The 24,986-nt window shown below is 37.8% G+C and overlaps 1 protein-coding gene across 2 annotated transcripts in view; it reads right to left on the bottom strand.

Moving 5' to 3' along the window:
- akt3a (AKT serine/threonine kinase 3a) overlaps positions 1–24,986 on the bottom strand; it is an 87,210-nt gene that overhangs the window by 53,214 nt on the left and 9,010 nt on the right. The window contains exons 4-5 of one of the 2 annotated variants that reach the window (XM_089116938.1): positions 8,040–8,460; positions 7,378–7,550 (exon numbers count right to left, since the gene is read on the bottom strand). The exons of the other annotated variant lie outside the window; for it this stretch is intronic. The gene's annotated coding sequence lies outside the window, so the exon portion shown is untranslated. The remainder of the gene's footprint in view (positions 1–7,377; positions 7,551–8,039; positions 8,461–24,986) is intronic. 2 annotated transcript variants of the gene reach the window in all.

Genomic DNA, 24,986 nt, shown 5'->3' with positions numbered 1-24,986 from the left:
TTGTAACAACAAAAAACTAATTGTATGGTGTAGAGTTTTCAAAACCGCTATATCTGAATGCACTGAGCTGAACATAGGCATAATATCTATTAGGGGTGTCACGATTCGACACATATCACAATACTGAGCTTATGACGATACAATATTATTGTGATACTCCAAGACATATGGTAAAAGGTTAACAATGTACTGCTGATTAAAATGCTTAATTTGGTATTACTTTGTGGGTGAAAATTAATTAAGGCTAAAACTTGGTGCTGGTAACCCAAAGCACAGAACAAAAGTGACACCAGAATAAAAATATTCATAATTCTGAAGCTGAAAATATAATTATTTTAGACAAATATGCTTGCACTCTGTCACTAGATATATTAAAAATAATACTTTTTACTGGTAGCATAAGACATTTGGCATTATCAGGACCCATAAATAATCCCCCATTGCATTATTATACATTATATCCAACATATAGTAGTTTAATGTAGTACTACTGACACTAAAATTCTGTAATAATGTATGCTATCACAGGAACAAATTACATTTTAAAATATTTAAATATACACAGAGTCAATAGAGTCAGCAAAGTAAATTTTGAGAAAATTCAGGTGAAGGTTTTCTGAAGGTTAATGTTACACATATGTTTTACACATCACCAAGTTAAGTTAATCAAATGTTCATTTAAGATATTACACTATAATATGAGTATACGGTACAGTGTATATATATAATACTGTAATTCTGTGTATATCGAGATGTCTGCGCTGTCTTTGTGCATGCAACATATTGTTTTTACAATTTTTGGATTAAATAAAAGCAGCCTTGGTGAGCTTAACTTCTATATATATATATATTAAAAGTCTCATCAACCCCAATGCAATGATACTAATAATTGGCATAATTTCTCTCGGTGTTTCGGTTTTCGGCCTTGGTTTTCTCTTTTTCGGTTTCGGTCAAGAATTTTCATTTCGGTGCATCCCTATATATATATATATATATATATATATATTAAAAGTCTCATCAACCCCAAACCTTTGAAAGATAGTGTAGTTAATAAAACTAGTATCAAGTGGCAAGTCAGTTTCCCAAGTAGGCTACTTAAAAGTTTACAATTTCTGGGGAACTAACATTAACAAAATAAGCAAAAATATTTTTCTTTTTTAACTATTTCAAGAGCACACCTCTTGTCTTCCATTGGTCAGCTAAACAGATCCACCCCAAACTCATGGCTTTGGTCGAGCCAAAGATACAATGATACAGAACAATAAACCATTGGTTTGATAGCACCTTTAGACTAAATTAACCAAAAAATTGCAATTATATTTATTTTTAAGCTAAGATCAATATTTTAGTAAACTTTTTTTGTAAAAATATGTTTATGGTATTAGGCACATCATGCTAAGGAGAGACAGGGCAGACTTCTTTCATTGAAATCCTGAAAGCTGTCTGATGTCAGTTACACTTCCTGACACTGAAACAGTGAGTTCTTGTGGTTTCTGAGAGTAGGACAACAGCTAGTCCAAAACAGAGCAGCCCGACAAACAGGAAGTGAGAAACAAAGAGGTGAAGAGACTGTTTATGAAGCAACACTGACACAATGGATTTAAACATGCTATAGTTTGTTGAACAGCTTTTCAGGAACCTAATAGACGACCTGGAAAACACTCCAAACATCATTGTATTCAAGCGAGTCATGTGATATTAGGACACTTGTGAGATACAGGTTAATCAGTGGAAGCCAGTGTACCTCAAACACATTACGTTTCCTTGATGCTGCATGGAAACAATAGGTGAGGATGTGCATTGCATGTGCATTGTAAATGATAATCTTCTAGCACCTGGATTGAAGTGGGAATTGTGACTTCCAGGAAACATACTAGTCTAAAGGGTTATTAGCAGTTGTAAAAACAAACAATACCGTAAACATGCTCACTCTTTGCGTTATAACCATGACACCTTTAATGACCACAGTTAAAAATAAGTTTAAAAAAATAAAGTACACCAACTTTATTTCTCCAGAGATCCCCAGCTGCCACCTGGCCAGCATTCCTCCCTTAAAACTGCTTTTGTGCTTTCCTCTGTAGTGTGCTGGCGAAAGAGGCGTCTGGCACCCCTACAAGGGACACTAGGAAACGACAAAGACTGCTCATTTCAATGCATCTGTTTTTTCAGCGGCAACACTCACTTTAGCTAATAGCTCTGGTGATTTAAAGCCCACAGGACCTTTAGAGGACTTGGTCAAGTCTACAACAACAAAAGTTCAGAAAAGCGAGGCCGAAGAATTCGTATTTACAAAAATGAAGGAATATTTAGACATCAATGTCAAACCCTCTCGGGATCTTGAGAGAAACGTGGTACGTCAAGCAACACCAAACAATGCACAAGTGAAACTGTTTGTGTTGTGAATTCAGACACTTGAAGGGAACAATAGAGTTGAACTCTGGAAGACTAAGCATCTCCTTGGCAACGTCATGTGGCGCATAATGCAGCAGAATTCCGGGCACTTAACGCACACTTTTGGCACATGAGTTGGCTGAGAGCAGATGCGTCGCAGCGCCCTTGGAAAGGGGTTAACCCCATCCCAGACACACTGTACAGGAGTGAAGGAGGCCCAAGTGGGCTTAATCCTTACAGAGGCCCAGCTTTTTGTCTGCTGTCCATTATTATTGATATGGCCCCTTCGCTTAGTGCCATCTGTGGGCTTTATACATCCGGCTGCCCGCTTTGTTCCTGGAGGAGCTGTTATTCAAAAGGGGTCCGTGTGCAAGAAACAGGTCGGCCCCTTCGGCGCTAAGGGGAGCTGTCCCATCTCGTCTCTCTGGGGGCCTACCCACCCTCTCAAGACCTCGTCGCGAGGCCACAACAGCCCGGCAGCTGCCACGCTGCTCCAAAGCCAGGCCCAGGACAAGGTGATGTGACAGGGGGGCCCAACCTGCCTAAATGATGCAGCTGGGTCAGCCATTAGAGGCATGGTGCTCCTCATGGGGTAGTGGATGTTAGAGCCTGTGCCTGTTTATCCATGCAATAGGATTTGCGATGGAGCAGTTGAATAAACAACTGTGTAAATGAAGTTGCGCTACTGAATAGAACAGCAGGGTTAAACTGAGCATCCTGTGCAGTTAATGCTGATTCCTTATCCCCAGGGAACAGCCCAAATCTGATTTGCATTGCAAAAAATGAATATGGTATTGTGGAAGAGCGACCAAGGAAGTATTTTAAAAGGAACAAAACGACTCAAAAGTCGTCAGCTGAAGTTCAGCATATTCCTGTCACGATCTCCTGATTCAAGACACCAAACTTTTGGAGCGAATCGTATGGGAAGACTTCAATCTTCCAGTGCGGAGTGAGCACTGAAGTAGTGTATACAGCAATAATAATCTGGGCTAAAAATAGCCCCCCACAGACAGAGGCTCATATCAAAAGAGCTAGCCTAGAGCGCTTGATGAACACATCATGTTAAAATCCTTTGCTACTCTATTATGTTCAATTCACTACATAGTGCTCTGTAGTTTAATTCTGTCAGTTCAGGCTGCAAGGGTAAAAAAAAAATTTAAAAATGAGAGTGAGCCCTTCTCTATGACTACAGACTGACAGCACACCGTGTGTAATCTGGTTTCTTCGAAAGCATCACCTAGTGCAAAGTGAACACTGGTGTACAATGTGGGAAACCCCCACACATACATGCTAACTTCAGTTTTTCCTCCACTCTTAAGGTGAGTTCCTGTATCCCAACTAGTACAACAATATGCAAAGTTGCTGGGATTACTCCAAGGGCCACCGATAAAAATGTATACCTTAAATGCACTGAATGTAAAGTTGCTGTTATAGAAAATTGTTCAAATTCAGTTCAATACTGATAAGGTAATAATTATTTTCATGTCACAGCTGATAACCAATAAATGGCCAGTATTATATATTATTTTGTCTAAATAAAACACTAAAAATGATAAACAATAGTTTAAGTTCCAAGTAAATTTTGGCATCTGAATATTAAACTAATTTATAATATATAAAAAATATTATATTTACTGATATTGTTTTTGAAGACTAACTTAAAGAGTTTAATAACAGCAACGGTAATATCAATCTAAATATGGAGGGAGGGAGTGAGCATGGAAAATAGAAATTATAGAATATATTATAGAGTTAAAAATTGCAAAAAAATGCAATGTCCCAAAATTTTATCTTAAAACTTAATACGAATATGATTAAGTATACAAACTGGATTTAGTAACGTTGTACAACTGGGTACTGTATGTTTTATTGTTCTTAATTTTCATAAATCAGCATCAAACAAAAATTCACCCTATATGTTCTAAATTGTTCCATGTTCATGCTATATATCTTATTGTGATGTGAACAATAAATCCATGAAAGTGTAACATTACCTTACCGTAATGTTTAATCAAAATGTCACAATTCTGTCTTCTCTGATGACGTATACTGGATTTCTCCAATTATTTTGTCTGCTTAAAACCCCCCTTTTACAATAAACAGCCAAGCTCGTGTTTAGATCTGCCTCCATCCAATCATTAACTGATAGAGAGATCCCACACAACTTTTCTTCCTTTTTCACCAAACCTTTTCACGTGAATGTACTTCACAATACAAGAAAAGATCTTTCGCAACTTAAATTTCATCATGACTTTTACCTTAATTCGTGGTTGCAAGTGTGCCTCATCTTAAAGTGGAATTCTGAAAACACAATGAAAAAAAAAAAAACACTTTTCTGAAGAGACAGGCTGTAACTTTATTTTGCCATTCAAGCCCATCTAGAAGAACAGCAATGCCCTATATTGGTTAATATTTCATGAGCGCTCCTCAAAATACTACCTGATGTCTAAGAACGCTGAGCTCGATGTTCCGATATACTGTGATGCATCTCAAATATACACAAACCCTTAAGGGACCCTGCGGGCCTCTCTCGGAGCACTCTAGACTTTTAAGTCTACAGCAGAGCCTGAAGTATTCAGAAAGCCTCCCGGCCAATGGAAACGACAGGAATAAGTCTGAAAATGCTGGGACAAAATAATGAGTCTGCTTAAGAAAAGAAAAGCAGTCAAAGAACATGACAATTAATATGTGGCATGACCTATTTACTAGAACCATCTAGGCTATGTTCACACTGCCAGTTTTTGGGACTGACAACCGAATTTACCTGCAGGTTCGAGTCTCAAAATGTCACGTTCAAACAGCAATTTAAAGTAGCATCTAAATCTGTCTGCATGAAAGTGCAACAGGAGTCAAGCCTATATTATTTTACCAGTAACCATAGCAATATCAAAGTTGGTGACGTCCATAAAAAGAATGTCACGCCCTCATGTCATTCCAAACTCATCTTCGGAACACAAATGAAGATATTTAGGATGAAATCCAAGAGCTTCACCCCAGTGCAGCGCTTCCAGGATTTACTTCAGAACACCGGCACAGTATTTGCCGGCTCCTGCGTCAGCATCACACGCAGAAGAAAGCCGTTATTTTTGTTCTTATTGCACACAAAAGGGATTCTCGTGGCTTGCACATTCAGGTTGATGCACTGTAGTCACATGGACTATTTTAACAATGTCTTTACTGCCTTTCTAGGCCTAGAAAGTGCTAATAATGAATTCTATGGGGGGTCAGAAAGCTCAGATTTCATAAAAAAAATCTTCGAAAGGTCTTATGGGTTTGGAATGACATAAGGGTGAGTAATTTAATTAATGACAGAAATTTCATTTTTGGGTGAACTAACCCTATTGATACGACAAGAGTCCAATCGTGTCACGAGTTCATTAAAGAGATAGTTCACCCCCAAATTTGTATTTGCTGTTAATTTACTTACTCTCAGGCAATCCACAAAGTCTTTTTTTCTTCACTTGTACAGTAAATAAGATTTTTAGCTTCTAAAAGGGCCGAGGTCCAGGACTGAAGTCCTGACTCTCTGTGGACATTAAAAATCCCTTCAGTCCTTCGAAAGAATAGGGGTGTAACCCCGGCAGTCTGGCCAAATTTGCCAAGTGGCATCGGTCCATCATGGCCTCCCCTCATTCGCTTCATCACTCTGTCTCCCCTCCACCAATAAGCTGGTTTGTGGTGGTCCAAGAATTCTGGTGCAATATGGCCGCCGTCACATCATCCAGGTGGATGCTGCACATTGGTAGTAATTAAGGCAATTCCCCCCTTCTATGTAAAGCGCGTTGAGTGCAGAGAAAAAGCACTATATAAATGTAATGAAATATTATTATTATTATTATTATTAGCTGAAACCGTGGTCCTTGATGATTCATATAATGCAAGTTAATAGCTACCGTCACTTTGAGAGTCTGGAGCACAAGCTTCCAGTCGCATAATGACGTGTGCATCAACATGGCGTATGGATCTAAAAACCTCAGATAAAACCACACACGAAAACCAGCAACACATGGTGATACGCATCTGTGCACTACAGAGTGGCTCTCTTACACTGTATATGATGACAAAAAACTAGTTGTCCAGTCAAGTATGAATGTAAGAACGTACTGTAAATACAGGACTGACAACTGTATGCCGTTGCTGTGTGAACGTGGCCTTACTTTTTGGTTTAAATACCGGTAATAATAACCTTGATGACAGTGTGATGCTAGCAGGGAAGTAATGAACATGGCTGAAACAAAGTCAGAATAAAGGCACATCTGGTGAATAACCTTCAGCGGCACAAGACGCGTGATAGAAAGTGACAGTGGATAGTACCACGCTGTGACTGTGAGAGGAGTGACACATCACCGAGCACGGCCCCTGCAGCCCGCTGGGATGGACACGTGTTGTAGGGTCAAGTGACCTAAAAGCCCCAACAGCTAATACTTCAAGCATTAGCAGAAAATTCTATGGGAAAATACTGAGATACACAGTTTTTTAATCAGCAAATCAGGGAAATATAGTTTTACTGTTACAATCTGCCCATAAATCAAAATGGTATCTTATTTATTATGAGATAAATATGTTTATTTTGAGTTAATATACTCATTCAGCAGTACAATAAAGCAACACATACATACAAAATTATTTATCACATACCATTAAAACTGCCACGAGAAAAAAGTAAAAGTAGAAATCAAACACTTTAAAAAGGCTTACATAGAAAATATCAATGGCTTTCAGAGGATCAATGCATTAAAAACATCAATCATAAATGTTTTAATACTATTTTATTATTTAATTTACTGTGTTACTTTGTCTGCACTAAAGTAAGAGTGATCCTCATCCTGTTGATGCTGAATACTGGACTACCTACAGGCATCAAGAGAGTCAGCTAAGTGCCTTTCATAGATGCCTCAGGTTTACAAATGTTAAAACATGGAGGGAAAATAAACGTTGAATTAGGATCTGTTTAAAGTGACCAAAAGTGAACCACTTTTCTCGCACCTAAAATTCATTCACCACAGATGGGCTGGACGTGTCACCAGAATGACCCCCTCCAGCAGCTTTTCTTGTTCCATTAACAGGAATTCATTTCTGAAGTCCATGCAATTCTGCACAGTGTGCTCAAGGAGGGTGCACACACTGCTGGTAGACCCAAACTGAGGTATAAAGATGTCCTGAAAAGAGATCCGATAGATTTTTTAGCATACCATGTAACTCTTGGACCCAGGTGCGCAAAACCAAGCTAAATGGAGGGCTGATCTATACAGAGGAAAAGCTCAAGATCATGCCAACAACCTCCAGCGTCTAGACATAAACTATGCTAGTCACTTTAACTCTATATTCTATTGTCACCAGCATCGTTGCTCGCAACAGAAGCATGCCAAACAAGGATAACCCTAGTGGAGTTCACAGTAAAAAACGTTGCTGTCTTAAATTTTTAAGTACATTTCAACTTAAACTGACTTTAAGAAAAAAGAGTTGAATCTTGTATGACTTATAAAAAAGTAAAAAATTATTTTGATAATATAAGTCAACTTATTGATCATTAGATTACTCTAGGCACTCTAGTTAGGGCTAGTACTCTGTATGAAGGGTTAGTACTCAGAAGAATATAATTGACGTGTTTTTAAACGTTAACCAGACACACTTACCATATTACTTACCAGGGGAAAAGGAGAAATTAAAATAAAATAGTAACAAAATTCAGCTTGAAAGCATTTCTGTTTCATCTCCGGTACAGGAGGAAAACAGCTTCCTGATGGCTTTCACAATGAGTGCATTTCCTCTGCCCTCTCTCTTCATCATCTCACTCTCTCTTGCGCGTTTTCCTTCCTGCCAAGCAATTAGATCAGCGAAGGAGGCGTGGCGTGGCTCCCTCAGGCATTGCCCCATGGGACTCTGAGGTTTCACAGCTTAATGGAGTCTCTTCCTCCAGCCTAACCTCAAATGACTGCACATTTCTGGAAAGAGGGATTTCCCAGGAAAGCTTTCCAAGAGAGACTACGTCTGCTGGATCATTGAGAATGTGAAGACAGGACGAAAGGACACGAGATGTCTTGCAACCTGTCAGCAGTTTTAATCTTCCTAAATGCAAAAAAAAAAAAAAAACGGTGTGAAAAAGGTTGAGGGATGTTCAGAACTTCGAATCACAATGTGCCAGGTGTTTAAATCATCATTCAAGAAACTTGCTTAAGGATGAATGCAAATAAGTGGTCATTATTTCAGATGTTCAAAGCATGGTGAGGCTATGTTTCACACAGCAGTGTGTTTGGTTATAAAATGACATTAAGTTACTACAATTTGAACATCATACGTCAGTATGTACAGCTGTCACTTACTGTGGAACTGTAGCCAATGAGTAAATGAAGTGTGTACTGTTTTGATAGTCTATCGTCTTACTGAAGACTTAGAGCTGCACAAATGAAGCTGGCAGATGATAGCTGTGAGTTCAGGTTGGGAAACACTCAAGAGCTCAAGCAGGTAAGGTGAGTGGAGCAGGTAAGCAGATCCTGGGCCGCAGGTTAGCCCGGGTCAACACTTCTCCTCCATCACATGCCTCAACACTCACTCACATGAGAATTTATCCAAGTGAAGGATTGCCTTCAACCACTCTCAAATACCACAACATGAGCTGTGCTAAGAGCTTCCCATCTGCCATTCAGTTTTGTCATCACTGTAATAAATTACATTAAAATAGAAAACAGTTATAATATTTCACAATACTAGGTAAACATAAGGGACTTCAGTCAAAAACATTTAAAAATATTATTGACCCCAAACTTTTTAACGATAGTGGACAAACAATTGTACATTAAAGTCGGACACTAATATTTATGTTGTATAGCGGTAAAATATTAGTGACTACATGGAAAAGAAAATCTGTGGAAGTGCTAGCTTAGTAAGAGTAGAGTCCCAATGCTCTATATTGAGCGTGTGGAGCCACGGTTGCCAGGGGTCAATAAGGAACAGGCTGAACATTCGCTGCCTTCTAAATCAGCGCAGGACAGCTACTGACGTAAATGGTTGGGCACAGGGAATTCAGCATTAGCTTGAGTTCATAGTACCGAAACAAGGCTTTTCAGTGACTGCAGCGTTAAGACAATAGCATGTAGTTGAGTGTTTGTGTAAGACCAGACACTACAGAACTCCACTGCTCATTAACCAGATAACACTGGAGCCCCCTGACTTAATACAAAGCTGAATAATATATGGCACACTTTGGTTATTCAGAAACCTACAGGCTTATTTATGTTTGTATAGTTGCGGTGGGGATGGGAGAGAAAGTATATATATATATATATATATATATATATATATATATATATTAGGGCAGGGTGCTATGACGATATATTGTTACCACGGTAGATATCAACCGTAACAGATTTTTTTTTAAATAAAATATACAGTTGACATCCTCCATAAATAGGCCAAATAGCCTTTTAATTTTAATAAGTTGAGTGTTCAAAACAATCAGTCTTTCTTCCATGTTTTAATTTTAACAGTAAAGCGCTGTTGTGCAGCCGTTTGTTTGACAAAAAAGTTCAATTTCATATGATTAAAAGATAAATTAAATTCATGTTTTATGCTTTCATTTGATTGCCAGAAAATTTTAAATACACATCATAGAATTTTTTTGGGGAAAAAAAACAAACAAAAATAAAACATTTAATTAAAATCTATAAATAAATGTTGTTTTTAGGAATTTGATTAATTAGATATTTCTTTGGTTATTAAAATAGAATTAAAACGTTAGAATGGAATCCAGAAAACTTAAAACAGAAAATACAGTATTTGGTAAATTTGAGGAAAAAAATCAAATGCATTTCATATTTTTTTTTTGTCAAACTTTTAACAAATTGGTATTAAAATTGTATAATTTTCATGATTTAAATTAATTAAACATGCTTTTTGATTACTAAAATTTATTTTAATCTTTAAAATGGAGTCCAAGAGAAATTAAAACTGAAAAACAATTCCATAAATATTTAAACGGGAAAAAATGGAATTTGGAAAAAAAAAAAAAATCAAACGGATTTCATAGGGCCTATAGATAAATAATCTATAAATGCTACTTTGACAGACTGACTTGTAAAGTTCACCATTTTAATTCATTTTGCTTTCTTTTTAAATCTAATTCATCCTTTACTGTGGGAATGTTTGTAAAATTGCAAACCGCGACTTACTAAAATTCACTGAAATTCCGCAAATAAATAAATAATTAGTTAAATACTACTACTATACTACTAATACTAATAATAACAAAAATAATAAAATGTATTCAAACAAAATAGGTTTAAATTTGAATATAAAGTATATTTAACAACCAAAATGTTGTCAGAGATGTCTGATGTCTGGCTCTGACTAGCCAGACGAGTAGTGTGCATGCTGCCACAATTCACCCTCATTTCAAGATCCCACTTCCTACTCTTTCCCCTATTTCTGTCAATAAAATGCCAAAAAGGCCAGGAATACATACATAAAATGCCTCAGATGTTTTCTTCCTGCATCTTAAAGAAGACCAATCAAGCCAATTGCAATGTGCAACAGCCTCCAAGAGACAGAGAGAAACCTGGCCACCTGGCCAAACATGTCCCTCTAGATCAGTGCTAAGGTTATCAACTTGTAACATGTATCTGCAGACCAGCAAGTGTCGTAAATATGACAGGTCCCTCAATCTCTAATGACCCTGTATGAGTGCTCCCGAACAGCAGCCACCAGGCCAACGCCGTGATGGATGTGTGTGCGGCCTGAGCTCTTGTTTTCAGTCGGGCTGCCTGCAGTGGCTAAAGCCTGCTAGCAGGGCCTGTCCTTGTACCTCTAGTCATCACTTTAGCTGGTGCGTAAACAAGTTGACAGGCATGGCCAGTGGGCCTGGCTGGACACCCATGGCCTGCTGAAACACACAAACATGAACAGCAGCTGATTCCGTCCTTCCGGATGGCAGCATCAGCCCCATCGATAGATGAGCTCCATGTTGTCTGCATGCTGATATGAGGACCGGCATGTCCCTGCGTCGCTCTTTACAGAGGAAATCTTCCAGCCACAGAAATGGGCCAGAAAACTTTTAGTGCTCTGGCGATTTAATTTTAAAGCGTATTCTTTCATAAGGGCGAGAGTCGGCAAAGTAAGGAGGGATGGAGAGCAGATCGTCCTCCCCTGCAAATTTTATACCAGATGCTTCCAGCTCTTCTTGTGCTATCTAAATTCTATTTGCTGGCCAGGACTGGAATAGAAATTGCACTGTGGGTGAGAGGAGATGAAGGTAATTTAATGTGAAGGTAATGTAATGTGAGGGTAATGGTGATGGTCACAGCAGCCACCCAGGCAACTGAAGGCTGCGGCTGAGATGAGGTATATATATATATATATATATATATATATATATATATATTTTAATGTCTCATATGTCAAAGGGTCAGTTAACACATTGATATACTAAAAATATTAAAAAAAAAATCTTTTATAAACATTTCATGATATAGAAATATATGAAGAGTTCAGATGCAAAAGCCTCTAAATGCCATTTGAAATTTTCTTCTTCAATGATGATTTTTATCAAACTTGTATATTTACGTTCAGTAATTTCACTTAAATGGCAATGATAATTACCTATTAATTGTTATTTAAGTGAAATTACTGAACTTAAATATACAAGTTTGATAAAAATCATCATTAAAGAAGAAAATTTCAAATGGCATTTAGAGGCTTTTGCATCTGAACTCTTCATATATTGCCAATATTGATAGCTAATAGTTTTTTTTATATTATGACTGCTAACCAACAATATTTGTGCATGCATGCATGTATTAATTCCTTTATTTATAATTGTTAAAAAAATAAAGGGTTACACTTTTTTTCGATAGTCACTTTAGACATTCTACTAATTATAAGTAACTTTTCAACTACATGTCAACTAACTGTCATTAGAGTATTAGTATATTATAGTAGACAGTCAGTAGACTGTTAGATTATGGTTAGATGATAGGGTTCGGGTTAGGAGAATAAGTTGACTTGTAGTCGCCAAGTTACTTATAGTCAGTTGAATGTCTGCTGGGGGACCAACAAAATAAAGTGTTAGCCGATATTAAGCTGACAGCCTATTAATACTCTAATGACAGTTAGTTGACATGTAGTTGAAAAGTTACTTATAGTTAGTAGAATTTCTAAAGTGAACTATCGAAATAAAGTGTTACCAAATAAATATAGTACAAAGAGTGAATGATGAGTTATTAACCAAAAATTAACGCAAACCACGAGTATGCAGATATTGTCTGCGGCCCCTACCAGACCGGACACACAAAAAAAGCTGATTTATCAACAATGGTTCAGTCCAGATTAAAGCTAGACTTTCCTATTTAGAGGCCAAATAATACCACTGGAAATTCAACACTGCATCTATTCTTTACATGTGACAGCTACTCTGACCATCTATCAGAAGAGCACAGTAAAAAATTCAAACTCAATCATATGTGTGCTGGATGACTAATAATAAAAACGTGTGAAGAATTGTTATGTGGAGAAAAGAGTCAGCAGCCATCTTAGCACACCTGGACAGTCATGATGAGCATATGAAGACTGAAGTATTCAGTAAGACAAACAGTGGTCAAGAGCTCTGAGAATCTGTCATCTGCTTACTAGTCGTGAGCTCCTAACACCATTAGCCTTTTGCTCTCTGAGACCTCTGCGGTTCTTACAAGGTAATGAGGGATTCCTCCTCTTTCAGGACACAGACATCATCACAAGCGGAGCACGAACCCTTGGAGAGGTGTGTAAAAAAACAAAGGGATCAGGCTAAGAGGCTTGCCTGCTGCTTCTGAAGGGCCAGTTCAGCCAGTGAATGCTTCGCAATGGAAAGGATATGTGTTTTCACTATTCCTAACTGCAATCAGCCCACACTGTCATTGTGCAAGAAATCGGATCTGTTCAGACAGTGGGGTCAATGTCTGGTATATCTGCATCTTAATGCAAACACACAAGTGTCAGATGCACTACTATTTACACATTTATCCATATACTACTGTATGTCCAAAACCATTTGCTCGTCCACACGTAATAAAGTTTTAAGCCACATGTGGATTTACGGGATGATATGAGAATTTTGTTAACCAATAATTCTGTCAGGACCACTATTGTCAAATACGATTTGCAATTGCATAGTTAGGATTGGCTGTGTGGTTCTGAACTCCCTGCGCATCCATGCAGAATGTAGCAGAGAAGCGATAACTTAGCTATGTAAAAATGTCTTATGATTGACATCACTGCTGTTTTTCCACAACACGCTGGATCTGCAAGGCACACCCAAATCCTGTTAACATGTGACGACTGAGCACAGATCAGCATCCAAACAGTTAAATCAAGGTCTTTTAAATGTAAAGGTAACCAGCTGTAATCTTTAGGCCATGCTTTTCACTGTATCATTCACAAAAGAAAGAAAAGAAAAGTATTGAAGAAGTGGTGACTGTCTCCACAGTTGAAAATGAGTCACCCTTTCAACAATGGCTGTAGTTAGTAAAACACTGCACTGAATCCTTTCCTCCGGATGTGAGTGTGTATAGCTATACTATGTGTGTGTGCTATTGACTACAAAACCCCCAGTGTCTGCAGCCTTGGCACAAGCTGTGTGTGTGCGGTGGCCGGTGGGCTCACATGTCTCCGCGTATGTGCAAGCAAGACTTCATGTATCAATGTGATTGCAAGCTAGCAGCAGCCACACATGAGGAGGAATAGCAATGATAATGCGGAGGGGGGGAGGGGGGGGGGGGAATGCAAAGAGGAAAGAAGAAAGAAGATGTGCTTTGACAGGTGATGCTGCTGAGAGGAGAGAGTGACACGGAGACAGTGGAGGGGTGATTGATATCGCAGTGTTCGGCGCCGGCTCCGGCAGCAGAACTGAACCCATTGAACTCTCTGCGGCCCAGACTGGAGTCAGTGGCTGCCTGCACTCACTCCCCTTCACTCTGAAACACACACACAAACACACACAGAGCACCATTCACAAGCAACCACTGATACGTGTAATTATGCGCAAAAAAAGTCCCAACCTCCAGTTTTAGGGGGTTTGTCTGTTTATATTGAGGCAGTGTAAAAAACGCTTGCCAAATATCTTTTGCATGTTTTTATAAATCATGTGGAGATATGATACACTCTTGATGATAACAGGAATGCTTAATGTCATCATACCTGTCAAGAACCTGTCCAGATCGCATTTTAACCAAAAAATAAGAAATTATAGTAGTTAGCATAAAGAAAATTAAGTAATTATGAATATAAATGAAGATTTTTTTGTGACAATTAAAAATAATTTCAAATTTTTAATTCTCAATTGCATAATACAGTAAATGCAGATGTTTAAAGTGCAAAATGCAATTTTAAAAGTAAAATTTTAAAATTGTAATAATTATTTTATTTTTTATTTTATTTTTACAATACATTTATAAGAATTTTATGAGGAAATGTGCTTACTTATAATGAAAATAACATCAAAACTCTTATTTTTTATATATATTTTTTTTTGTTATGTTGAGGTGAAATCTGACATGCATGTTCTTTAAAGCATTTGTGAAATTAATTTTCTTTCATTACAATGTTATTTAAACATTGACCAACACACTTACTGTATATGCACTTGCTTGATGCGCGAGAACAAACCTAAATAGTTCATTCAGAGGCTGAAACTTCCTCTTGGTGCCCGAGAACTCACTGGTTCTCGTCAAGCAACCACATTTGATATTCCATTTATCCTATTCAATGAGCTCTAGGTTATCAATGTGTGATTAAAAGCCTAAATTACATCTTTTTATCATATAAAGTGATCAAGTCTCTTGAAGACTTAGATTAAACCGCTCGATTCATATGGATTAATGTGTTCTTTTGAAGATGAACAAAAGTCTTACGGTTTCAAAACGACATGAGGGTGAGTAAATGATAACAGAATTTCCATTTTTCGAATTTCCATTCGAAATTCGAATTTCCATTTCCATGATAACAGCATCCATACCAGCAAGGCTGGTTTTTTGGGGGTAAGTTTTAAAATACAAACTAGACACACTGTAAATATAGCCTGATCCTGCCAAAGTCTCATACACTTTCATTTGTACAGAGAGTCTGGCCACGCTACATTGACAATCGTTAACTTCCTTGAAGGTGGGTACTCTGTTTAAGTTTAAAACTATTGGATCTGCCCAGAGTCACTCTGGATCTGCCATTACCAAATCGCTAATCTTTGGTCGTGACGCATGTCTACAACTCAAACTAGCACACCTCAACGTCATCGTTCCCAGCCACTCCCTCCGTTTGCTGATTGGACCGGTAAAAAATTGATCGGAGAAAACCCAAGAATATACAGCAAACCCAGATGTAGTACTGAAGGAAAATGAAAATTGAGCGGAAGTATGTACTATGTAGGCACGGAGCCAGGCTAATGTGAATGGCCACAAGACTTTAAAATTTTACTGCTCAAATGACATACCTTTTAATATAAATCAATTCAATACAAAGCAGAATCAGACAGATTTCTTGGCACACAGGCCTCCACTATAAATGCATTATTTATTAAGTCCAGATTATTGCCTGTCGTAACAGAACAATTTTTTATGAATGAGAAACAGGTTTAAGGACCTTAATAGTTAAATTCCCAATTCATGTTGATGCACTTGAGGAAACCTTGAGTCAAATCTGAATCCCAAATATGATCTTGTCAACCCTCAAAACCGCCTCAGTCTGACTCGTGGTGCAGTTTCACATAAAAGATTAATCCGACTCTAAATAAAGAAAAGGGAAGCTAGGAAGATGCTCCAGAGCGTCAACACTGAGGTCACTGGCCGTCTGGCTGGGGATCCGTTGCAGGGGGTAAGATGATCACTAGCAGTCAGAGGGATGTGTGTGAGTGTATGCGACTGGCATCACCAATGAGCAGCTCTGTCATGCTTTCCCAATTTTCCTAATGGGCTTGGGCTCATTACGGAGTTAGGAGAAACACAACCCTCCGATTAAAAGCACAGGAGAAAGCCCCACACAAGTGGACAGAGGAAATTTAAGACAAACACCCACTTACGTGAACAGTGCACACAAATACACATTTCCTGATCCCTGCAAACATTCATTGCATCAAACTTGAGATGGATGCCAATGCATCCAACAATCAATGTTTATTTGACAGTCATGCATCTGCTCGTCTTACTTCAAAGATTCTTCGTCTTGTTATTTTCAGTTTCTTCTGTCACTTTTGAGATCAGAGTACAAAGATGACAGGAAATTATGCTCTGCAAAAGATTTTTTTTTATCTGAATTTCTCCCGGTTTCCATTAAAAATATCCTTAAAACTCGATTTTAACTTGTTTTAACCCTCAGTTGTGCATCTCATGTAAATTGGTCTTATTTTAGTATTATTTAAATACTATTATAGCATAAATTAATATTTTGTATATTTTGCATTTAGTTTTATATTTTACATTTAAAATTTCATTTTAATTGAAGCTTTTGTTTTTTATTTATATTTCTATAAAGCTTTTATATTTGTTTTCTATTTCAGTTTTAGTAATTCAACTTATTTCACTTAGTTGCCAAGGCAACAGGTTCTCATTTTTGTTTGTTTTAAGTTTAAAACGCAGTTAGCAATTTCTGAGAATCGTTGTTGAATACTATTGATGTCTGAAATCTGCAACCAAGGGACAGCTAATACCTATCTGAAAGTCAGCAACCATCGCTTTGCAAGCAAAGATATGCCTCCTAAACTTGATTTTCACCCTGATGGCCATCTACGCTACTGAGTCGTGGAAGTCATCCACAGTGATCACTAAACGGATGAACGTGTTCCAACAATGATGCAAATCTTAGAAATGTACATTCATGACCAAATCTCCAATGAAGAAGTTCAACGCCTCTTGGCCTTTGGTTGACATCATCACCGAACATCACCCTGACAGAAATGTCCTGCCCCTGAGGAGGAGCTGTCGCTCCACATGTTTTCTGGGAGAAGTCACAGGCTAATTGAGCCCACCTTGGACAGGGGCATTAGCATCAGTACTTAATCCAAAGCGTAGACATAAATGTACAGGTTTGATCTTGATGAAAACTTAACAATAAGCAATAAATAACTAAGTGGAATTAACTGAAAATATAAATAGTGTTTATAGTCATCGAATGAACTGTCCAGATTTACTAAAGAACTTAATCGCAGAAATTCAACAATAAAAGTTCTGCGCGTGATTTACTGACGACACGCAAATTAAAGCTTTTATCCTAAGCGAGTGCGACTAACAAATGAAAACAATAGAAGCAGTGAAACTAGTGCTATGACCCTCCCCAGTTTAATCTAAAGCATGTAATTTTTAAATTATTTTTTTTAGATAATAGATATAGAATAGAGTAGATAAAGTTTTAGTTTTAATGGATAAGGTGTTGCCACAACGCAATCTACCAGGTAGTGCCAAGCGCCAACCTTGGTAAATCACCTCGCATGATTCATTTAAAAACTAAAAGGGAAACTCCTACAAATACATATGCAATATGGTCAGCCGCGAAAATAACTGTCTTTTCAGTGCACATTTTCACTGCTTGCCGTTGGTAAATCCTGACAGTAGTTTTTTATGCCAAAAGAAGGTTTGCATGGTGCAAGCTGTTAATAAATCTGGCCCCAGGTCTAAATCTCAATCCAGCTAATTTCCATTATGACACAACAACACTTGGATCCAAGGTTTAGAGACAGTCAAGTAATAACTCCATCCATCACACATTCTTGGAATGCAGATGTGCCCCTGGAATATCTGTGATCGGTCCGGATTCCTCCAGCCTAAACATACGCATGCACCACAGGCACTCCTAAATTCTCGGAGGCATGCACACGTTCACACGCCCCGTGCATCGCTGCCTCATCACTAAAACATGCGAGATGTGATACAGTCAGATAGATCACCGTGGGGCTTGGAAAAACGTTACCAAACACAGTTCGCAATTTTATCTCCCCTCTCCTTCTCTCTTTGCTTTAGAACAACCATATCTGGACCAGAAATAGAGTCCTCTAGCACCCTCAGTTAGTGCTTCAAAGCCACGGTTTACCTAAAAAATAAAAATTCTGCCTTCATGTTGTTCCAAACCTGACTTTCGTTCCTTCGTAGAGAACAAAGTGTGATGTGGAAAACTGAAGGCAGGATCTTTATGCATGCTCTTCTCCATAGAATGAACGTGAATGACTACAAGGGACTGTCAAGCTCCAGAAAGGACAAAAACATAAAAGTAGTTCATATGATTTAAACATTCTATGTTTCCTGAAGACTGACAATGGCATCAGAAAACAAACACAAATTTTAATTCATTACTCACTGAAAATCTTCCCCTCTGCTAAAGCTCTTAAAGGGATACTCCAATTTTTTGGGGGAAATAGGCTCATTTTAGCACTCCCCTAGAGTTAAACAGTTGAGTTTTACCGTTTTCGAATCCATTCAGCCGATTTTCTGATATTTAGAAGAATATCAGTAACAAGACCGTTTCTGGTCTCATTGACTTCCATAGTCTTTATTTTTTTCCTACTATGGAAGTCAATGAGACCAGAAACTGTCTGGTTCCTGATATTCTTCGAAAAATATCAGAAAATCGGCTGAATGGATTCAAAAACAGTTAACTCAACTGTTGATACTTTGACCAGGTCTCTCCTGTAAAAGAGATTTTAATCTCAATGAGAATTCCTGGGAAAATAAAGGTAAATAAATATAAATAATAATAATAAAAAGAAGATTGTAAGAGTACCACAAAAAAAAGTGAAAAGTAAATAAAAGTATCAAAAAAGTGCAACCTTGGTGAGAAGACTTAGTCATCCATATAAATACAATTTTTTTAAAAATCTTTTTTTCCTCACAAAAAGTTATAAACTTAGAAGACTTGGAAAATATAGCCCTGAAGAATACTTTTATTGTTTTGTTTTTTTTTTGTCATTTTCTGAGTTGACAAAAAACTCATTTTCTGACGGCCCTTGATCACCATTCACTTTCATTGTATGGAAGGAACAGAGTAAAAACTTTTGGGTGAATCATCTCTTTAAACCTCTAACTTTTTTAAAGAAAACATAGCACTGACAGCCTAGACCACTTCATCCTTTTCTCGTATTTTTTTTTTTGTTTGTTCCTTACCTCAAGGTCTCATTCTCTCTCTCTAGGCTGGGTCTCTACACGATTCAGAAAGATGACTAACTCTGCAGTCAGACAGTCAGTTGAAGGCAAGCAGTGAGTCAGCCTGTGACCCCCAGCCTGCTGCTACAACACCGCCTGACCCCCCAGAGTCATCATCCCCTCTCTGAGCACGTCACCCTGTCCTTGTTCTCAAACACACACACACACAATTATAACCAGAAAAACAACCACATACAAAAGCCACTGAGTCGTGACTGAGGGGGCTGCAGTATTTTCTTCATAGTCTGAAAGGCACACTGGCAGGAGAGTGGAAAAGGCAGATGTGAGAGTGTATGTTGGAGACTGTGCAGGTGCGCCTCATTTAAAGGAGAAGGAGGATCTGTTTGGGTATGAGGAGGCTTTTCCCCTCACCGCTAAGAGGGAAGTGGGAGGACTTAAGACGGATGACTGTGAAAAGCTAATGTGAAATTAAAAAGCATCAAGATGATACAGGAGCTGCTCATTTGAAAACGGCACTTGTTAGAAAACAACGCTTGAAGGGAGGCACATTTAATCAAAATAACCCTCAACTGTGCAACTAGCTCAGTGGTTCATGTGGGTTGTCTACAAACCAGAAGGTTGGTGGTTCAATCCCCAGTTCCACCTGACCAAGTGTCGAGGTGTCCATGAGCAAGACACCTAACCCCAGCTGCTCCCGATAAACTGGATGGCGCCTTGCATGGCTGACACCACCGTCAATGGGTGAATGTGAGGCAATATGTAAAGCGCTTTGGTGGCCATTGTGTCAATGAAAGCGCTATATAAATTCCATTTACCATTTAAAGCTGAATAGATTACAGAGTAAACTCATCCAACCACCAACTTTTTATTGTTATGGTTGATCTCCCAATTTTTGGATTGTTTGGAATTGAATTGAAATATTTTCTGTTCTCTTTTTGGGTTCAGCAAGACTAATTCATTGACTAAAACTGACGGACCTGTTCTCTATGCTTTGTAATTGGTTGGATCGCAATTGGTGGGTGTTATATAATCTTCTCTATTTTATTTGCTGAATTTTATGATTGTTTTTTGTTGTTGTCGTTTTAAATAGTTGCTCTTGAACTTGCTCTCAAACTTTCTGGTCATGAAGTGAAAATTGCAACTTCTTTTCCCTAATGTAAAATACTATATATACACAAGTGAAAAGACTTCTAGAATGAGAAAAAAAAATGATAGCAGAGACTTGATTCTGTCTATCAGGAAATGATTGATTGGTTGGAACTCATTGACATTGAACCACCTTGAACCGGTCTAGACATCAGAATCGTCTTAACCAGGGGGAGGGTTAATGCTTACTATTAACAATTTTGAGGGCACACATTTAAAAAATAAATAACAATGACATTATAATTGATAATAGATAAATCATTCAATAATATATAAAAAAAATTGCCATATAATTTCCATATATTGCAATAAGAGTTTTTTTATTTCATAGTGACTTTATCCCTGATGAAAAGCCTGAGTGCCGAAATAGTTTTGATATTAAATTAATACTCCCTTTAACAAGTGTTGCTGAATTTACCAATTCGTTGATGCACCTTTCTTACTGAAGTAGCAACAAACTCACTATCTAAAACATTTATTTTTCCTGATCTCCAACTGCAACATTAGTCATCTCACAAATCATGATTTTGTTTACATGGCCATTTTCCAAACTACTTACAAATTACTGACCCTGTGAATGAAACAGGACATGTTTTCTACTGTACTATACTGTAGTAAGTCTATAATATATCAAATTATCCTTATTATGATTGGCTAATCTAATCACACTGATTAAAGCAATGATTACACACCATTCAAAAGGGAGGGTCGAGTTGCACAATTACCTTTAAAATTGGGGATTCTGAGTAATGAAACAAGTACAGCAGAATATATGTCATGTTTATATGTAATGTTTAATATGAAATATACAGTATGTAATTGTTCTGTTTGTTCATGTTGACCTGAATGAGGATGCTCCTGTACCAGCTGATATGTACTTCCACTGCAGTCTGAGATGATCTGGGGTGCACTGAGATGCACTTTACATACTGAGAGAAAGAGAGAGAGAGAGAGATGGGACAGGAAGGAGATAATGAGGAATGGCCGCAGTGGTCATATGAGAGCAGGAGATTGCTGGAAGTGAAGGATATAGCAGTCAGCAAGGTCAGAGTTTTCGTGTTTGTATAATGCACATGCTTGTATGAGAGAGTGAATGAACGAGTGCATCACTGGTCATGTGAGCATGCCGGAGAGAGAGCGAACGAGCTTCATTCATGTGCCGCCTGTATCCTTTCCTCAGAACAGAGTGTTCCAGCGATCCTGCGGGACAGAGCAGCGCACCATGTGACTCCTCTGCGCTGCTCTTCGGCTATGGAGCCTGACAGCTAACCTCCACCACAAACACACAGACACATACACACACTGTGCAGACAGCCAAAGCATTTTTATCAACAGGTCTGCTTGCAATCAGTGCTAATTTACCGCAGACCAGCGATCTGGAAAACAAAACTGCATCAAATTAAATACACGGAAATAAAACTTCATGCTATTTAGTTCCACGACATTCCAGCATGTTGCGTTTTGCTTGATTTTGCTAGTAACCTCAGAACAAGCAAACTTTGGCAGACGCATTAAACAGGCTGTGGTCAGTGATGAGGGGAATGTTTAGACAATGTGCTTTGAGAGGGGGGCGATGTCAGAAGCTGGCCCTTTTCTTTGTGATCCATTCATTAGTGGAGTAAACAGGATATGATGTCACCCTTTTAGTTATCCTCGCCTCACACACAGCCCTTTTTTTTTTAAGAAGTCACAGCTCGGAAGACTGGTGCGGGGGGATGCAAAACTTTTACTGCGACACGGTTCTCTAGAGGGGGAAAGAGAGAGAGAGAGAGATGATGAGACTGAGAGAGACAGCAGCAAAATGGAAAAGTAAAAGTACAACAGGACACAGACAGAGGGGGGAAGACAGTAAAAGCTATTATGGAAACAGAAAGTGGCAGAGACAAAGTGTAAAAAGGAGAGGAAGAGAGGAGGGTGATTGGGGTCATCCTGGTCGCCAGCCAAGACAAACAGAATGAAGCCAGTTTCCCAGCCCAGGGCTACACCGAACTCTCCCATGCACTTCACACACACAATTGCTAATAAACACTAACCTCTCCATCCTCAAGCCCAGCCCAGGCTGCACACACTAGAGGGAATTTCAAATCTGACTCAACGTGGCTACAGCACATGACTACAAAAACACACAATATCAATTAAAAGGGTTCCCACAGTTTTTGACTGGTTCATTTTTGACCATTGACCTTTAAAGTGGAAAAGAAAAGAAACTGTTGGGATGAATTTCCAAATAAATGCCAGGTAACGGCCTTTTGAATTCAGTGTTGTTAATGTTACCTAAAACAAAAAACTTTTAAAAACCCTTACATTAATTATAATAAAGCTAAAATCTTAAATAAAAAATGTAAGCTTAAAAATCTTAAAGGGGCCATGACATGATTTTTTTTTAAATTATTTTACTATATTCCTTGAGGTTCACTTCTAATGTTAATATTTTTTTGTACACAAACAAACATACACACATATATATACATACATAGGCTTGTCAGTGAACAGCCACTGTTATGATTGGCTAACGTCATAAAAGTATCAACAATCGCCATTGCATTTGAATTACTGTTTTGAAACCATTATCCATATAAACCCATAATTTACAGAAAAAGCATGTGAAATAATTTACTTACATGTTTGTGATGCTGGTTCATTCAAAACAGTTGTCTGCTTTATCTTTCAACAAAAGTGTCTTTGCAAACTCTACATAATACTGTGCCTTGTTTATAAAACAAAATGCTCCAATATGATCCGCTTGTTCTGTGTGGAGTATGTCAGAAACTGAACGCGCATCTTCATCCAGTGTAGACAGCGTCAGTGATTATAATAGGTTCTATTAAACAGTGCTTATGTCAGACGTTAAGTGACTAAGTCAGTAGGCGGGGCCTATGGTGCAATTATTGGTCAAATATATTTGCCCGTGTGACATCACAGATCCCACAATATGAAAAAACTACACATTTTTTGAAACTTAAATAGAAGCTTTGTACATAATTAGGCTATTAAACTTGCAGGGCGTTTTTAATGGTACAGCGTTTTAAACGTTTTTAATGTCCTCTTACATGATTAAAGATGAAGGAAAATGTAATTGTTCATGTCATATTCCCTTTAAATGAAAATTAGAAACTGTTGCCTAGATAACTAACTGAAATAAAATAAGTTGATGAACTAAAATCCCATAAATTCCATTAAAGGTAAATACTTTTATTTAAATAAAAACTAATACAAATGACAGCACATTACAATATTACTAAAACTAACATTAAAATAAAAACTGAAAATATAAAAATAATAGCTAATTTGAAATGAGATTGAAATTAACAATTACATGTAACTGAGATAGATATGGGTCATTAGACACTTAGTTCACAAAATAAATGATCCATGGCTGACTGTAAACAGGGTAGTGCTGAAGTCAAAAGTCATACTTTTTATCTTACAAATGTCCTCAATAATATCCTCAACAAAACAGGTCACTGTTTTGCTGTTGGTTTGGGGGCAATTTTTTAATATATATAATGTATGAAATTATTTTAACTTGTTGAGGATTTTGTTAAATTAATTCAACAAAAATAAATGACTGAGTTAGATCACTTTAGTCGAGAGCTTCTACAAAGCCGTTACACTCCAGAAAAGTTTCAGTGCAATGATCCAGTAAGCGAATTCAATCAAACAATCAGTCCAAACCAGCGCTAATGTAAAGAAAACCAACCAGCCTGATCACATCAGAGATGGCAGAGAGGATAGAGACTCATGTTGCATTTTCAGTGAATTATTCATTCCACTGTGCGTTTATCTTTTAAAACAAGAGCTGTCATATTCTGTGATTGCTTCTGAAAAGCGTGAGCCCTTACGCATCGCTGTGAGAAATACAGACTGAACGCAACGTCACAACATCTCAGTGCTGTATGGCCAGATGATAGGCAAGATACGGTTCTCGGCTTGATTAAGCAAACCAGCGACTTGCTAGTGACGTTTTGATAGATGAAGATTGCAATAAGGTAAAGATGATGTGACGATGTACAGGAGTCGTAGAGTAAGCATGTTATAATTGATTCGCAAACAGACCATGTATGTGTGCTCTGAACGCACTGATTATACATTTTATTTATGCACAGACCCATTTCAGTACATTCGCATTGTTTCCACACACATTCAGGATAATGTTTTGATTTGTCATGTGTATTTGCTGTGTTTAATCATTCTGATTGGATCCGTGCAAGAACTGTAAGAAGTATATGCAGGTCGAGGCAGTTGGTTAAGGTTTTTTTTGACATTTCCATGTGTGTCCTGTTACAACTTGAATTGTCTAAAATGTAAACAAGCTCTTGCATTGTTGCATTGTACACATAC

The sequence above is a fragment of the Pimephales promelas genome, chromosome 11, assembly GCF_988280905.1.
Source record: "Pimephales promelas chromosome 11, fPimPro1.hap1.1, whole genome shotgun sequence".
In the NCBI taxonomy this organism is placed as follows: Eukaryota; Metazoa; Chordata; class Actinopteri; order Cypriniformes; family Leuciscidae; genus Pimephales; species Pimephales promelas.
The sequence above is the reverse complement of the archived record's forward strand: the minus strand, read 5'-3'. Positions and strand labels throughout refer to the sequence as shown.